We start from the raw sequence: 16944 nt of genomic DNA, 5'->3' as shown, positions 1-16944 counted from the left end.
AAATGTATTATGAAAAGATTTTGATGATTTCAAAAGGGTAATAATGCTTCCTAATGATAACATGAAAAGATGGCTCTGGCTGCTGTAGGGAGAAAATATAGGTTTGGAGTTGGGAAAAGAGTGAAAAGGAGGCAAATTGAAGACAATTATACTGCATTAACCTTTAGGGAGGTGCTGAAGGAATCAGAGATTAAAGCTGTTTTCCAAGTTTTCAGTTGAACAAATTTAATATTGTGCATTACTTAATGATATAGGGGAGGCCAGAGAACAAACAGATTTGGAAGGATGTGGGTACAGAAGGAAAGCTTTCCTTTTGGCTCTGTCGATGCTCAGGTGGAATTATATGAAATCTAAGTAGAGATTTCAAGCAGGCATTTGAATTAATAAATCTGGAGATTAGCCAAGATATTGCAAATGGAGATGTAAATGTTGAGTCATCGTCACGGAGCTGGAAGGTAAGGGGCTGACAGAGCTGAGATTATAATGACAATGAATTTGATTCATTGTGATAATAAAAAAATTGTGGCTATCTTGAAGGCCAACATTTATATCATCTCTTGCAGTCCCTGTGCACAAAACTGTATTTTTTCATAGATTCCAGGTTATTACTAAATGGATTTCACTAGCTGGTGATTCATTCCTGGCCAGCATCTAAGAAGATATTTTAACCAAATTCTCATTTCTCCAAGGCTTCAGAATGACTTTGGATATCTGAGCTTGCTTGTGGATACTTGAAATTGTTAAATGTCTTACATTTCAATGAATTTACTCCTCTTTCAAGATTTTTTCAACACTCATTCAAAGTCTACATTAACAACAACAACAACAAAACCTAAATCCTCAAAAAATTGTTTTTATTAAAATAGGCCTTCATATACCGTTTGCACTTAAATTGCTGGGTGTGTCACATTATCAACATGAATATTTATTCATTCAGCACACATACACTTGCCTCTCTCCTGCCAAACACATACCAGTAAAGATGGCTTTGCCTTAAGACCAGGAAAACCTTCTCCTTTACATTGCTGTCTTTTCCACAGACTCTATATGATCTGTTGCATCTGGTTTTAGGGGGCTATTAATTAATATAATAACCTTGAGCCTGTTTGCAGAGATTGTCATTCAGTATCCAACGTATTCCTAATAATAGTGGTGTTCCAGAATCACACTTTGACAAACACTATATTATTCTCACAGGGAGACCATCACACTGAATTTTTTCTTATATTTCCAAATATTAGACATTTTCACCTATTAGAAGGTTCTTGGACCTTTTCAAATATAGGAACCTAGGCAACACTGTCCAGATATTGCTTTAAGACAGGGCTTATTCCTCAGCTGCTGGGAATGCTGCCAACAGACAGACCTCAGTTGTCAAGCATCTTGGAGAATTGCCTCAGATAAAGACAGTTGTCTTGCCAAGAGCACATCCTCTCCCCTGGAGGCAGCCTGCCTCAGATAACTTTTTCATGGAGGAACATAAAAAGCACTTCATCTTAATGTGGGACAATGTTGAAGACAGCACTAACCAAAAAAAAAAAAAAAAGAAGAAGAAGAAAAAGAAGAAGAAAAAAGAAAAGAAAAAGGCTTACACACCAATCTCCATCTCAATATTTATTTCTGGGAACCTAAATTAAGCAGAAGCTATCTGAAAAACAGCCATTCTTCATATTTGTTGAAGATAGTTGATTGACTAAAATATCTAAAAGAAGAGAAAGAGTGTGAGCTCTAACTATGTCCTGCAAAAAGTAGCATGTTTAAGATGCAGGAGTTGAATTCTACTGCCACTCCACAGCAAGATGAATTCTAGAAGTGAGAGAGAACTCTCAGAGCTCAAGAATTTGTTATGCCGCAGAACTTGATCAGAGCATGTACCTATACAGTAGATACTGAGGGGGTCTGGAATTTCCTGATGTCAAGCTGGAGATGTAAGTTTAGTTTGTGGTGGTTTTCTTCCTCCCACTTCATGCATAGGTGGACTGGATAGATTTAAGAGTATAAGAGCAGACAAAGGTGGCAGCTATAAAATTTGCCAAGGTTTGTGATTTATAGCAATGTCAGAATAGAGGTAGGTGGTGATTACTTACATCAATATCAGGGAGATAATTGCAATATATAACAGAATATATGTATACCTCTACCCCTCTATTCTGAAGCTTGACATCCCTTTATTTGAAATTTACTTTAAGACACGAAGAAGATATATAAGTGTAAACTCATTAGAAATTAATTGTAAAACAGAGTGAACACATTACATTGTTAGGCAAAGTAGGGGATACTGCAATATAAGCTATTGCCTGATCATGGTGAAGATTGTTCCAAATCTTAGATGTATCCAAATGTTTATGCTTCAAAAAGATTCTATGCACATGTGGCTTACCTCTTCCACACCTTCTCCAGCCATCATGGAGAATGGATGCAATTTCCTTCATTCAGCTTCTTGGTTTGCTGTCTAATAAAAAAAAATGTAGCAAAGAGAGCTAGATAACTGCAATAGATGGTAGGAAGTAATAGACATTGAAAAGAAGCAGCAGAGAACTCAGTGAGGAATGATTCTTTTACCTGGGAAAAATCAATGCAAGCATTATGAAGGAGTAGCTTTTGACCCAGTCTTTGATGGATAGGCAATAATTATACATGCAAAACTATACCAAGATTTGTATCTGCTTTCTAGAGAAGATGCAACAAGCTATAATTTTACATACTCTTTGTGTTTGACCAATATTTCAGGTATGTTATTTGATGCTACAAATGCTTCCAAAAACTAATTTCATAAGATTCCTGTCTTCCTGGTGCTTATATCATGGTGTAATGTAATACCAAACAAATTACTAAGGAATATTCAATAATTTGAAAACAATGTGGATATAAATTATGTCATCTATTTCTGAAGATTTATATCACTAAAATGGATTATTTTAGCGTTGGTCATCACTCAATGTTTGGCATACATATAATTAGATTTCTTAAGAATAATGAGATAGATTTGTGTTCAGTACTCTCTGTTCTACTCTGTGAAAGAGAAGCTGGAAAAGAGAATTAGGCAGAGGTAGAAGATGGGCTGCACTGCAAGCTCAATGAAGGATTTCGCCATCAGCACAGGAAAGTCTGGGCTTTGGATGTCACTTCTGAGTTGTCCCATTCATGTAGAAGCTTAGGGGCTAGGCTTTGGAAGCCTACATTTGTCCATCTTTGAATTTGTATTGCTACCTAGCATTGGGCAAGGAAACTGATTTCAGCTTTGGGAAATTCTGGAAAGCGACCCAACCTTGAGCTGTCTCTGCAGGCAACACTTGCAGCAGCTGGAGGAATGAATGCCCTAGTTTTGAAGGTGACAATAGGGTAACACTCCACAGCTTTCACAGAGTTTCCAATGCTATTGCCTTTCCTGTCGCCAAAAGTCTCACTTCTAATTATGCCCAAGATGTTTCCTTAAAGTATAACTCTAGAAGAAGAGTTCTCTTCTTCATCATTTCCTGATTGGGGAAATTTATGGCCATTATGGAATGAATTGTGCTCCCCCAAAATTCGTATATCAAAACTCTAATTCCCAATGTGACTGTATATTTGGAAGTTGAGGCCAGAGGTCAGGTTAGTTAAGACCCTAAGCTAATATGTCTGGTATCCTTATAGGAAGATGAAAAGGTATCAGGGAAGCACAGAGAAAAGACTATGTGGGAACATTGCAAGAAGCTGGCCATACCGTCTGCAAGCCAAGGGGGCAAGGCCTCAGGAAAAAACAAACCTGCCAACACTTTGATCTTGGACTTCCAGCCTTCAGAAATGTGAGAAAATAAATTTTTGTTGTTGAAGCTATTCAGTGTGTGACATTCTCTTATGGCAGCCCCAGCAAACTAAGTTAGCAAGATGTTGAATTAAATGTTTTTATGTATCAAAAAGGTGAGCATTCAATCATCAACACAACGTTTATAGTTCCATGTTTGGATTTCTAACATCATATCTGGAAAAACTAGGGTTACAAAACCTTCTTCAGGTACACTCTGGTTTTGTATATATATATATATATATATATATATACACACATATATATATATATACACACATATATATATATATACATATATATATATATACATATATATATATATATATATATGTATATATATATATATACACATACACACACACACACACACACACACACACACACACACACACACATTTGAGATAGTGTCTTGCTATGCTGCCCAGGCTGGAATGCATTGGCTATTCACAGGCATGATCATAGCCCGCTGCAGATTCAAACTCCTGGGTTCAAGCCTCTTCCAAAATAGGTGGAACCATAAGTGCATACCACAGTGCCTGACTGAAAGTCTTTATGTAATGATGATTTAAAAGGTTTGATTCTAAAATGAAATAAGATGTGGTTTATATAGCTACTATATCTAAATTAATGTTTCTACTTCTATACAACCAAAATATATACTTTTTCATTAATATGTATTATCAAAGTATATATGTGTTTATAATTCACAGACATATTCATATATAAATATGTATACGTAACATATTTATACATGCACATAGAGATGGCATTGTAATTTAGCTCAGGGCAAAATTAATGCTAATTTTTATTCAATAAGCATTTTTCAAAATGTATTACGTTTACTGATAATACGAATTTGGAATTTGAATGAAGTATAAAACACCAGGCTCAGATACCTATGATCTAGCTGAAGAAAGAGAATCCTTACATTTCCAGCAGTGAGAATGCTGGAGTCCTCCTATCTGGTCTCTATGCAACTAGTCTTGGTTGCTCTGAGACTACCTTTTGCCTAGAAGCCAGACAATTCTTCCAAAATGCTAATCAGTGCACCTTAGTTTCTTGCTTAAACTGAGTCCTATTGCATTCAGCAGGATGGCCAACAGCGATATACAAAGACTGTCCTGAGCTATCTCATGCTTATGTCTCAAGCTCCATCTTGTACATCTTGATAGCTCAAGTTTCTATCCCTGCTGAAATACTTGTGATTCTTTTTTAATTATTATTATTTTGTTGCTGTTGTTAAGACAGAGTCTTGCTCTGTCTTCTAGGCTGGAATACAATGGCATGATCTCAGCTCACTGTAACATCTGCCTCCTGGATTTCAAACATTTTCCTGCCTCAGCCTCCCAAGTAGACAGGACTACAGGCGCATGCCACCACACCCAGCTAATTTTTGTATTTTAGTTGATGAAGTCTCACCATGTTGGCCAGGCTGGTCTCAAACTCCTGACCTCAAGTGATCCGCCCACCTCGGCCTCCCAAAGTGCTGCAATTATAGTCATGAGCCACAGCTCCTGGCCTACTTGTGATTCTTACACAAGCACATGTTGTTTTATTTATTTGTGCCTAGGTAGAGCTGCTCCCTGTCACTTCCCATTGGGTAAACTCTTACTCTGATCTGTCCTGCATAGGAATGGCCATGCAACCATTCTACAAATGGTTCTGCTCTTAGATCCCCCTGTTATGACACTTTGTGGTCTCACTTATCGCTTCATCCCCCCACTGCCCTGCAAGGCTTCTGTTTGCTTGTCTTTTTCCTCCTGACTCTTCCAGCACCGTAGAAACCATGAGGAGACCTTAATATTCCTGTCCTCAAGAGGTTTGGGGCACTTTGCATGCAGTAGGTTCAAAATGCAGGATATTTGACGTAAACTGAAGGAGGAATAGTAAAGTACATATTTTACTGGGGTTGAAAAACAGTGTTTTGAGGGATAGTCCATTCCTATTATTTTCAAAACATAACTACTAAATTCAAAATAAATAATTTGTTTGTGCTTTAAAAAAGGATATCCACTTTCTTCAGACGTTCACATTGAACACTATACTGAGATTCGGGAAAGATTTAAGCAGTTTCATAGTCACTAGGGGTCACTCTTATAATTTTGAATCTTGCAAACCTGTGTAGGTTATTTTCCTTAGAAAGATTTAATTTCAACGCTCCCCTGGCCCTGACTCATACATAGAAATATTCCAGTAAAGATACCTGATGGAAGTGTCTGCCACCTAAATTACCTAAAAGCTTTGTTTACTTTTTTGATTATTAACCATCATCAGAATGGTTTTGTTGCATGTGTTTAAGAGAAGCAGCAAGATAAAGTGAAAACCTGATAGTCAAAGAACTTATTAATGAAAATCTTCACAATATGTCATCAGTTATATTCTCACTAGAAAATTTCACCTTAGCATTTTTACATCAATGGTTACAGACTTTTCAGAAGGTTATGGAGAGCCTTGCTCTTGTATTGTGTGGATGAGCTTCCTGTGGATGCACTGCTGAATTGCCTGCAGAAATGCAGAAACAATTGGCTTTTCTAACCACCGGTGTCATCTCAGCAGGATTCTTCATCACAAATATGCTGAAAGAAAACCAACAGACATTTGCAAATGACAGGGGAGCAGCAAAAAGAGAAACAAATCTCTTTTTAAATGTGCTATGATCATCTTTATTCTGGTACCCACTTCCAATCCTTCCAAGTAATTAGTACATGGCAATCAATCACGGCTCTTCAGGCAGGCACCAGTTCCGGTGTATGGTGTTTGATTCACATGTCCCAGGAACAAGAATTAAGGAGTTAGGAAAAGAGTGGACAGGCAGGAAGTGGGGTAGAATAGATAGAAGGCTCAGGACGAACAAATTTACCCCTTTACCTGGCATCTGTAGCCAGATGACCAGGTGCCTGGGATGCGTTCTCAGTAGAAATAGGTTTGGATGAAGAAGGAAAAATTTGCCTTTAAGAAATAAGTTTGAGCATATAGGAAGATTGAGAAAAATGACCATAGACTTTAAAGACAGACTATCGGGTTAGAGCTCTATCTCAGCTACTCAAAAGCAGTATAGCCATGAGAAATCTGTAAGCTTAAATTTTTCCACTTTTATAATGGGAGCATGATAAGGACAAAATACACACACACATCTATACATATATATAGAAGTATATACATATGTGTATATGTATATGTGTATATATGTGTGTGTGTGCGTGTGTGTGTGTGTGTGTGTGTGTGTGTATCTCCAAGTCTAATTCCTGACCAGAAATGTTGATGATCAAAAAGACTTCCTTTCCTTTTCTGCTCTCTGAGGAAAGCATATCTCTCTAATAAAAAGTCAGCAAATATTGACCTTATGTACAAATGGGGGACAAGAATGGATATTTGAAAATTGGATCTATTCCAGAGTGTTTAGTTGCCATAATACTATGGAAAAACCTAATTTCCACACATTCAATCCCTTTGAAAGGCATCATAAACCATTTATTGATTTTTAAAAAGAGAAATAAGAAGAAAAATGTTCCAACTGAATATGAAGTCAGGCCATCCAATTTCAGTTACAGACTTGAGCAATGGGTCTGCCAGACCCTCTAGGTGGGCTCAGCTGTACCTAACATAAAAAACAAAAAGGAAAACTCACAAATTGGGGGCTCCTCAATTCAAAGATAGGGGAAAACCTAAAGATCTTAAGCCTGCAGAAGAGTTGATTATTGCGTGCCCTAATACTGGTCTCCGCTGGTTCTGAGTGCCACATGCTAGGGTTAACTTTGCATCCAGCCACATGTATCCTATAGCCTCCGACTACAGACACTAGGAGGAACATTGCAATGAAAGCCACAAAGCACAGATAGGGCTAAAGATTGTGGCCAACATAGAGAGTGAAACTCCATGAGCAGCTTCAGAGAGGAATTCAAGGAATTGTGCTTATTATACTTCTAAGGCATTTGCTTAAGAAGCTTTTAAAAACTCTAGTGCTCTTAATCTTTATGATCCAAAAAGATAAACTTTCTATCTGGGAAATCCAATTCTTGTGTATCTTTCACCAATCTTAAAGATTTTGTACAAGCAATGCTGCCATTTTTGAAATGGATATCACAGTGCTTCTGTGGATTCGAGGCATAGAGTGCTGTGATGGACATGGCTTTGCAAGTACAGAGATCTGATATTGTCTACATCATTAATCTCTAAGATGACTTTCCTATTGTCTAAAAGTGGATAATAGCACCTCCTTCTCAGATGTTTGGTAGAGATTAAAAAGCAAACCAAAATGAAAATGCATTTAGATGTTAGTACAATGCCTAAAATATTGGAAGCACTGAATAAATAGCAGCTACTGTTATTAATAGTGTAACAATTATCAATATTATAAAATAAACAATTTTTTTTTCTGCTGTTGTTAGTTTGTTTCATGAGGAATTGCAGAGATTTATCTATCTACCCTACTTGCAATTCTAGTAGCTGCCATTGTCAGCAGGGCAAGGGTCGTACCATGCCTGGCCTCACTTTCCTTTGTACTATTTGAAAGTATTTGCAAAAAAAGAGTTATAAATCAATTATTTTTAGTCCACAAGGAGGATATAAACAAGGGGCTGCCTGCATTTCAACATTGCTGTTGTCTCTAGAAACAAAAGAACAGACAAGATGATCTGCAAGATTATTTAGAATCTAGAGGTCTTAACTTCCCAGCCATTTGAATTTCCTCAGATGATGCATACTCTGCATGATGCTCTTGGCTGAGTGGATGGAGTGTCTCCAGTTAGTGCCAAAAAAGGAAGTGTCTTTCCATAAAGTCAGAGCAAAAGCACAAACAGAGCAATTTCCTTATTCCTAATTTTCATTCTTGATATGATGTGAAACTGATCTCATGAACAAACTGAGTTGCATATTCATCATTTGGAAAGAATTTGAAATGGTCTATAATTCACTTCAAATATCCATATCATATCTCAGTTTCTGGTTTGTTTTTATATAATGATATATCTTCACATGTGTCTACATATCTCCTAATAACCCTGGTTATTTATCTCCTCAAAGAGAAGACAAGTATTATATTTTTTGTTGAAAATATCTTGATGGAAATTATCATCACAGTATCTTGGAGCAAAACCCCATCTCAATGAGGCAGAAAAATTTATGACAGGGTAAGAAGTTTTTGAAAGAAAAATGTGAGCACCAACAATTGACTTTTCCCAAGTCATTAATCCATTAAGCTATTCATCTGTGCTTTTTGTTCATTGGTTATTGTAGAGGACCCATTATTGACCATACTACATGTTAGATATACATGTAGGGACATAATGTGTGTAGGACGTAGTCCATGAATGTAATACATTCCCATTTCAGAGGGGGAGACATACTTGCTCTCAGACAGTTGTTTGCATAGCTCTATGAGGAATGCTTTCAGAGATGCCTGCGCAGGTACACAACAAGAGCCCAAAAGATGAGCGATAATCCCCTGGTTGTTATCAGTAAGGTATAAAATTTTAAAAATAGCTGATATTTCAGTTAAATCTTCCAATAGGTATAGTTACTTATCAGAAAAAAAAAATGGACTGGGATAATCTTGGCTGTAGTTTTATTAAATATTATATGATCAGAATAATGAAATTCACTTTAATTAATTTTTATGGGCACTTTTTGTCTTCTTACTATTCTGATACATTTGGAAATAAATCAGAATAATGTAATTATTGAAATGAAATGAAAGACACTATATTGTTAAAGCTAAAATATAATCACTAACATTATTGAGGAGCTTACTATGTACTGAGCATGACATCAAATGTTCTACATACAAGCATCTCATTAAGCTGGTCCAAGATAATATGAGAGGCAATAGCAATTCCTATTTTATAGATGAGGAAATTAAAGCTCAGAGAGGTAAGTACCTTTCCCAGAGTTACATCTGATTGAGACTCAAATCAGGGTTTTCTGATTTTTAAATGTATGTTCCTAACAGTTATGACATACGACATTTCCCTATTACCCAGTGCAGCATTACTCAGAGTGTGAATCACTGAGCAGCAGTAGCAGCATTAGCTAGGAATATGTTAGAACTGAAGAATCAAAGGTTCCACCCCAGATCGTCAGAAAAAGAATCTGGATTTAACCCAGATCCTAGGTTGTTCATATGCATAATAATGTTTGTGAAACATTGATTTAGTCTACTCCCTACTACTATAAACGCAACACAAATTATTGTTTGCCTCCTGCTTAGAGAGCAAGAAAACTATTTTATGTGGCAGTTTCTTTCACTTGCTAACTTGCTAAGGAAAGCTGTCTCCCTGTAGCAGAAACAAGATGCCCTCCCTGTAGTGAGTATACTTTCCTTTTGGCAATGGGACATGCATTCCACAGCTCTTTCATGTGTCAAATCTTCACCTATGTGGGCTCAAATGTGAATACATAGAAGCTCTTTTATTCTTCATGTTCATCTAATTACCTCAATTTCTTTTATTTTAATGATGTCATGTGTACCCCTCATCTTTGTGGTTCCTCATTTATGGGACAGTTGTAACTCAACATTGTCTCACTTAGAAAAAAAATCCTGTGCAATGAACCAACTAATGCAGATGTGCTCTCCCTGAGGGCAAATACAGTTAAACAACCACTTTCTGTGATGTGAATATAACACCAACATCTACAGCATCTCATTAAGCCAGTGATCAGCTCAAATGCCAGATGCTATTCCCAGACACCAAAACAAATCATCTCCATGTTTTCTCTATTTACGGCCAGATTTGGGGAAGAAGACCCAATGCATACCCCTTCACATTTTGCCAGGGTGTAGGAAATCTTATAACTGAAAGTCAGTCTTTCTTGAAAACTCCAGTAATTTTCTTCTCTGACAGCTTCAGACATTTGGACATTCACTGAGTAATTACAAATTTTCATTGTGAGTCATTTAGGCAGGACTCAGGATTCATAAATGTAGGAAAGATCTACCTTTCACATGTCCTTTAAAAAATGTTAGCTGAGCCTCTAGGCCCTGGAGAAGCAAGCATGAGTAAGTAAGAGGCCTTGCTTATGGGAGGTCACAAACTGGAGAAAGAGAAACAGGTAAGTAAGAAGATTATCATCATAGAAAGATTGTGCACAGTTCTAAGGGGAATAAATGATGAATTGCCTAGGGGAGGAGAAAGAGGCTTCACAGAGAAATGGCATTTGAGCTGTCATATAAGGATGATTTTGCTAGTGAAAGAAAACAGAAGCCATTCCAGGTAGAGGACCAGGTTGTGAATAGGCAGAGAAAAAATAACATTATGATAGAATATTTAGAGAATGGTGAAGAGTCTAGTAAGTTGGATTTAGGAGAAGGGAGAGTAAAAGCTACAGACAATTTCTTGCCAAGTAATATTTTAAGGAGTCCTTGTACAGTAGACCATGTATTGGGAATTGTATTCTTTACACACAGGGGAGTCACAAAAGCTTCTTTTTAAATAGAGGATATTACAATCCCATTTATGATTGGAAGTAAAACTCTGCTGGTAAGTTGGACAATAGATTTGAAAGGGAGAGAAACTGAAGGTTGAAAAGGGCTCGCTGGAGGTTGGAACCATAGTCCATAAAAGAGTTGGTGAAAGTGCTGTCTGATCAATGCTTGTAAAATGTATCATCCAGATATAAATGGCCAAAACACATTAACAATAAGAAAAGTCTTGCCAACACAGCTGTTTGACTCCTAAACAAAACAAATGCTTAAAGCTCCTGGAAATTATAATAGAATTAATTTCAGCTCCCTAACGGTAGGGGAAAAGCCTCAAGCACATTTTCTGCTGAGCATTTCACTGGATGAATGAACCAGAAAGTCTGAGTACATATTGTTAATGAAATGTATAAATATTCTACCCATTCAGAAGAAATCTGTACTGTAAATCCAAGGATGGAAAAAAACAGCTTTGAGAATAAACACTAAACGATAGGAAAGTCAGATCATATTCAGAAAGAAATATAAACACATAAACTCCTGTGTATTATAACCAAGCAATCACTTAACCAGCAGGGAGTGAAAGTTTCTAAACCCAACAATCTCACTGGGGTTTTTAAGGATTCTAAATGCAATTCAAATTACTTTACAATTTTCAATATGTTTTCCCACCCAGTGTCTCATTTAATCCACACACCTCTAAAAGATTGCTGCTATTGTCCACATTTAACAGGATGAGAAAAATTTAGGTTCTGAAAAGTTGAATAACTTATTTACTTTTCAAGTCTCTGTGGTACAACAAAGACTGAAACAAAGGCTTCCCTTAGTGTAAACCACAGGAATTGCCAATTATTAGGTTAAAATGTTTAAATATTGGTAACATTGTATGGTTCAACCTAATAGATTCCAAGTACAGTGCTCTAAGATTATCAATCAATATATAATTTTATTCTGGTTCCATGATTGCAAAGGCAAGTTAATTCAAAATGTCAAATGAAATGTCAAGTAAAATGGTTCTAGATCTCATTTCAGCTGCTCAGGAAACTGGTTCATATTTGTCACTGAAATGCATATTAAACTGAAAGAATATATATTTACAAACCTTCCTTTCTCTTATTTTTCTGAGTGTCCATGAATATTCTCATTACTCATAGATTATCATGTCTATAATATTGTAGTTTAAAAGATAGTATGTTAAAGTCATATTATGTGTGATAACATATACATAACTATTTGTACATGTAAAGCACATATAACTATTCTATGCTTTGTTCCAGTTCAAAATATCCTTTTTATTAACATGTAGCATTTTATGAGCTACATTTTACTTCCAGCTTTCTGAAAATTAAAAAAAAAAAAAAAAAGACGTTCAGTAATATAATTGTAAAGATGAGCCTGGGCCCTATAAATCATGACAGCTTATGAAAAAAAAGTGATATAAGATCCCTTGCATGGAGGACACAACCAAGAGCTCTTTGAATCATGTCCTTCTGCTTATAAGGTGAAGGCCACAGATTTCTAAGGACCTTAACTTTGTTATTTGCATCTAATTGAAAGATGTGCCTACAACGAGTACAAAGAATTCTCGTTATCTGAACTTCCATCTCAGCCCTTGAGGAAGTTTGCTCCACTAGTGACCTTTAACTGGTTTGTTTCCTCAGCACACTTTCTAGTGGCTGCATATGGTGACCAAAGCTATCCACATGGGCATACAGTCTTTGCAAAGAATTTAAGTAAACCCAAGCCAGTATCCATTGGATATGTGCATTTACAGCATCAACCAAACATCAATCAGATGCAAAAGGCAAAGCAACCCATCTTGAAACAATTCTGAACATCAAGAGGGAGTGTATTTATGTTGAACTGTAATACGGCACCGGTAATTAATAGGCCTTTGGTTTCCAAAAATTTCAAATAAAAATGCCTCTTCCTCTTTCACCTGGCATCAGGTATTCTACACTGGTCTTATCCCCCCAGACTAAAATCTGCACCAGTTCTATCATCTGTTCCTTATATAATATAATGTGAATTCCTTCAATAACCTGACATTTTCCTCTGATATTCCCATGTGATTTTAAACGTAGCAATCAGGAATGACTTCCTTCTCACTTAAAGTAATAACCAAACTATGTTGCTCTCCCACTTAAAAGCCAAAATTATTTTTGAGTCACCTTCAGAATAAAGGATGAAATCTTGTCTGTCACATTTAATGCCCATGATGTTCTATGTGCCAATCTCTTGTCTGACTCACTCATAGCACCCCTTGACACTGCACCTCTGCAGAAAAGCCTTGTTTTCTTGCTGCTTCTGGCTTTCCACAGGCTGTGTTTTTCCCTTTTCTCATATACAAGCCCTAGAAAACTCAATTCAGGTCACCTCTTTGAATAAGTCTTTCTTTATTGGCCGAGGGTCAGGTAGGGGCTGTTCCAGTGTGTTTCACCCTCTCCACTCCTGCTACTTACCATACAGTAATGCATTTGGAAGTTTCTTTCTCTGTCTTCCTCCAAAACATGCACAAATGGATTATGACTCTGAGGGTGGGCACTGTCTCTTCGTCTCTTGTTCCTTTTTTCCTATATCATTCCTGATAGAACAAAAGCCTGCATTAGGTAAACAGCTTAAAACTAACACAACTTAGCAGTTGGGGAGTGACAAAGACTACATACATAGGGCAGACTTTAATGAGCTGTAGACGGTAAATACTTGGATCTTAAAATGGTTCTCCGATTGATTAACAATCCCAGTCTACTGAGCCAACTCACTCACCAGGTTGGACATGGGTAACTCTCTTGCAAAAAAAAAATGCTTGAACACCCAAAAGGTGATTTTTGTTAGGAGTTACTGCTCAGAGAGGAGATGTGTTATGGTTCCATGACTAGAGAGTTGTCATTTCCCATCTCTGAGCTCTCAAACAGTCGTAGTCATTACTACTAACACACACACACACACACACAAATTCAAAGCCATGCTTAAAACTGGAAGAAATAAAGCTATGTTGAAAGTAGGCAAATTCTATTCTGCTTTCTTCTCCTTTTTATTTTTACCTGACAATGTCAGGGTGATCTTAACTCCCAGGATTTTAAACAGTTTGAATGCACTTCTTGAATACCCAGCCAACAAGATAAAACGTGAGACTTCAGGTCAGGATGAAAATGGTTATTCTCTGAATAGGATTAGGGTGGCTTCCAGTGAGATGGCCACTTGATTATGGAACAACCAAGTCAGAGAAAGTGTGTTTAGATGAACTTCAAGAAACAGAGGAAACTAAAAGCTTCTTTATTCTGAACCAAAGGACAACAACAGAAGCCATCCCTAAAAGGTGAAAAGATTTATAAATAAGTATATAGTAGCCCTGTGCAGAATCTCTAATATTTTCTAGCCCCACTTCCCTACCTAAATACTAATTCTTCATGGAATTCAAAATCCTTCATAAACTGGCCCCTTCTTAACTCCAAGTCAACTGATGTAGGTGTGATTTTAAAATGTAAGGATATGTAGATCCACACCCAGAGATTCTATTTTAATTGGTCTCAAATGGGACTTGAGCATGGACATTTTTTAAAGCTCCTAGGTCATTCTAATGCTTTTCCAACATTGAGAGATTATGCCACAGCCTCAGCTCAACTCTGTCTTTTGCTAGTACCATAAATAGCAGTGTTTTTAATGTAGCATTTAGATGTGATATTTATCTTTATTAAACGGTTTGCTTGAATGTGAATGACAATTGTGTCTGTCAGCTGATACTGGCTCTATACTAATTGCTGCTTTAAGTCACTGGGTAGCCTCAAGAAATAATAAATAATAATAATTATAGACAATGTTTATTGATGTCCTGTTCTAAGCACTTTAAAAGTAATAATTCATTTAGTCCTTAAAATAAGCTGACTTAACTACTCTTATCATCTCATTTACATTTTACAGATAAGGAAACAGAGGCTCAGAAAAGTTGGAATAATTGACTTATGACCACAGAGTTAATAAAAGAGAAGATGATGTCCTGTGAAAACCAGCAATTCACATTGACACTTGTTCAGAATGATTTGATAAGCACTCAGTACAGTAGGAGATAGAAAGGCAGGTCCAAGACTGTGGGCATTGGCGTTAACAAACCTGGTTTAAACTTGACTCTGTGGCTTACCAGCTGTGTTATCTTCCATAAAATATCTCAACTCTTTGACCTTCAGTTTCCTTATTTGTTTAAATGGGGATTTCAATGGTTTCAACCTCACGGTGAGTTTACTAAGACCCTAAATACCTAAATAACTTAGCAATAGAGACTGATAGACTTTAATAGCAGAAGAAGAATCAAAACCTAGACATTTTGATTTATAATTTCATTTCCTTTTTAGCATAGTATCTGTTATTTGAGAGCCAGGTCAGAAGTACCTTTAGTACTTAAGTAAAAAACAAATATTTTCTAACTCTGTGAACTTAAGACCCAGTACAAAGAACATACCAATTATCTGTATGTGGTTAGCTTAGATGCTTAAACTTGTTAATGAGTTAACTAAAAACTCGACGGCGATCCTCTTTGTTAGTACTTTTTTTCCCTTTTTTTTTTGGAAAAGCAAATGGAGCCTGCCAGTGACCTATCAATCTTCAGATCCTGACATGAGATTTTGCAGTTTTAAGGCCAAGAACATCTCTAGGGTCAGATAGGTGTTTCTTCCTGCTTTACACTACATGCCACTACATAAGGATGTGAGTCATTACCTGGACCAGGAGGAGACCCCATTCTAGCTTCTGTGCTTTCTGATTGACCCCCTTTCTGCATTATAAGCACTTGGTCTTCATTATGTTCTGGAAAGCAATGAACCACAGACAGTACAAGGAGACTTCTAAAGGGGACATATGGTTTATGTGTAACCTCATCTATAGCTCCATTCACCTGCAGGGCATCTGCTCTGAAACTACAGTGTGTAGCCAAATAGTAATTTAATATAAAAGCCAAAACCAATTATCTTATTTTATTAAGCTTGGGACATTTCACTTTTGTCTGAATGAGATAATTTGGCATTCAGTACTTCAGTGTGCTAGTAGAACTTGGTCTTATTGAAAATAAATTGAAATTCTATTTTTCTGTATTATACAAAACATGCTGCTCTTCATTGAGGCAACCTGCCATTGATTTTCTAACTATGTTTTCAATATATCCAATTCATGATCTGAAAATTAAAATAATATTTACCTTATGAAGAATTTACATATCTATTGATAGCTAATATAATTATCTCTAATCCTAGTACAGGTGCTATTCTGTATGGTCCTTCAATTGTCACAGAAAATCCATGAGATAGCATAATCATCCTCATTTTCAGAGAAGTAATCTAAGCAGGGGAGGGGAAAAAAAGTTGCCTAACTCACACAGCTAAAATTCCTTTAACCACTGGACTACTTTAGCTTTCTCATAATGGTCTCGCTGTCAATATGAAACATAAACTATTTCTTCATCATTTGTATTTCAGACAGAGTCAATAGAATTGGTATGGACTTGTTAGGTTATCTGAGATGTTAACGAGTTTGGGGATGCTCATAAGTGATTGACATGAGTGTGCCAACTGGAAATAACCAACTTCTTGGAAATAATCATTGAGTAAATGATGAAGCCAGAATTCTAGTACCCCAGATCAGGACACTGCTATTTAGGCTTTGCTGAAAACATGCTTTGCCACGAGACATTCACTTAAACCCACAGATTTTTCTTCCTATATCAGATACAGAAAATAATCCCTGTCATTCATAT

General features: G+C 36.6%; 1 long non-coding RNA gene across 1 annotated transcript; it reads right to left on the bottom strand.

The window, feature by feature from the left end:
- Window positions 1-1601: 1601 nt before the first annotated feature.
- On the bottom strand, window positions 1602-13956 carry LOC116555377. Its single transcript, XR_004270510.1, has 2 exons — window positions 13664-13956; window positions 1602-2452 (listed from the first exon to the last, which is right to left on the bottom strand). It is a non-coding gene; the product is annotated as an uncharacterized LOC116555377 (long non-coding RNA).
- Window positions 13957-16944: the final 2988 nt, after the last annotated feature.

Source organism: Sapajus apella, unplaced genomic scaffold, assembly GCF_009761245.1.
Source record: "Sapajus apella isolate SASKATOON/1434 unplaced genomic scaffold, GSC_monkey_1.0 scaffold15, whole genome shotgun sequence".
Taxonomy (NCBI): domain Eukaryota; kingdom Metazoa; phylum Chordata; class Mammalia; order Primates; family Cebidae; genus Sapajus; species Sapajus apella.
The sequence above is the reverse complement of the archived record's forward strand: the minus strand, read 5'-3'. Positions and strand labels throughout refer to the sequence as shown.